The sequence below is a fragment of the Pundamilia nyererei genome, unplaced genomic scaffold, assembly GCF_000239375.1.
Source record: "Pundamilia nyererei isolate P.nyererei 1_Seehausen unplaced genomic scaffold, PunNye1.0 scaffold00210, whole genome shotgun sequence".
Lineage (NCBI taxonomy): Eukaryota > Metazoa > Chordata > Actinopteri > Cichliformes > Cichlidae > Pundamilia > Pundamilia nyererei.
The window spans coordinates 218,258-220,199 of NW_005187611.1; the positions used below are offsets into that span (position 1 = coordinate 218,258).

Sequence of the window (1,942 nt, forward strand, 5' to 3'; positions counted from 1 at the left end):
TGATGGTTTCATTGTTCACAGCTTCAACCACTTCAACACCAAACGGGACTCTGAGACCTTTTTCAGCTTCAGTGTTTCTCTCATCAGCCTCCACACCACCAACAGCACAGAGTTTAAGCTCAACTTCAGGAAGCTCCACACCTTCATCAGCCTCCTCTGGAAGTTCAGGTACGTTATAGATTTTTATATACACCTCATTCCAAATTATTATGCAAATTGTGTTTAAGGATTAAATAAGTTTTTTTTTTTCAATTAAACCCATGGATGGAATTGTGTCTCAGGGCTCTTTGCATGACTGAAATCAATCTCGGACACCTATCATTAGTTTGCCAGGTGAGCCCAATTAAAGGAAAAACTACTAAAGCAGGATGTTTTGCAGTATTGAGCACACCACCATTTTCAAGCAATAGGAAGGAAAAATGATCTCTGCTGCTGAAAAGCATGAAACAGTTGAATGCCTTGGACATGTAATGAAAAACTCAGCTATTTCGAAAAAACTTAAGCGTGATCAGCATGTTAAGAGATTTGTGGTTGTGCCGACTGTCATTTGAATCGACTACTTAGGAAAATCAGAGGAAAATGTAATTTGCATAATCATTTGGAACGCAAATATATATATATACATATGTATATATGTATATATGTACATATATACATATACATATATATGTACATTTATATGAGTTGAAGATCCATTAATGAGTGAACTACACAAGGATGACACATTAAGAGCTGTGGAAGAATCACTCTGATCTTTTAGAGACATAAAAGAGAAAAACTGTAGAAATAAATGAAAAATAAGTTTCCACCGCAGCAGGTCAGCAGCTGAGAGAGGACACGTTATGATCAGAATAAATTTAAAAGAAATCTGAAACATTTCACTCGGCAGAAAAAAAAAACAAATTAATAACTATTTGATACAATAAAGTAAATATAATGTGAATGAGAGCTGGGATTGGCCTGTGGTCATTATTTTTCATAACACAGGCCTATCCCAGTTATGAATGCATAAGTTCTCTGATGCATTCATCATAGAGCGTTTGTAACTGTGGCCCCCAGACTCTGGAACTCCCTTCCTTTGAGCCTGAGATCTGTGGATTCAGTGTTTTCATTCAAAAAACAGCTAAAAACTCATCTTTTTAAACTTGCTTTTGGTTGATTTGTGTTTTTATGTTTTAGCTTTTCTGTGATTGTTATCTTGAAAGGTGCAATACAAATAAAATGTTACTTTACTTACTTACTTGGTTGTTCTGGATTTATCAGTTCTGCTCTTTTATTGTGTCTACAAAAGCTTAATATTTGCTTATGATCAAATCTTTCCTGTGAATTAATATCTTGAACCAATAAAACCTTCCATTAAAGCAGAAAATGTTTCTTTGTCTTCCTGTGATCACATCAGTTTTATTTTCAAAAACAAGTCATGATGGACTTTTCATCTGTTTCTCACTTTTTCTACAAATATCTGATTAATTAATCCAATCCAACTTTACTTATAGAGGACTTTAAAAATAACATGTTTGACCAAAGCTTTCCTATAAAAAACAGATAAAAGTTTAGAAACCATACATTAAACAGACAAAGAAAGTTAAATAACAATAAAATAAATACATAAATGAAAAAATCAGTCAATATTAAAATGATTATAATACAACATGAGTACTTTATTTATACAATAAATGAAATTAACAAAGTAAAAAAGATTGAGAGCGGCCAAAAGCGAAATAAAAACTTACTACAAGCTGACTCCTAACACACCTTGGAGAAAATGTACATTTTTAAAAGAAATGTAAATATTTCAAGTGTTGGGGCCAGCCTAATATGGAGATATGGAGGGGCAGCTGATTCCATAAATTGGTGGCCACAGCAGCTAAAGCTCGGTCCCCCCAGTGTTTCGGTCTCGACATGGGGACAGCAAGGAGTGACTGGTCAGCTGATCTGAGAG

At 34.2% G+C, this 1,942-nt stretch overlaps 1 protein-coding gene across 1 annotated transcript in view; it reads left to right on the top strand.

Annotated features, from left to right (window-relative positions):
• Positions 1–1,942, top strand: part of LOC102194881 (uncharacterized) — a 27,768-nt gene that overhangs the window by 23,326 nt on the left and 2,500 nt on the right. The gene's annotated exons all lie outside the window — the stretch shown is intronic.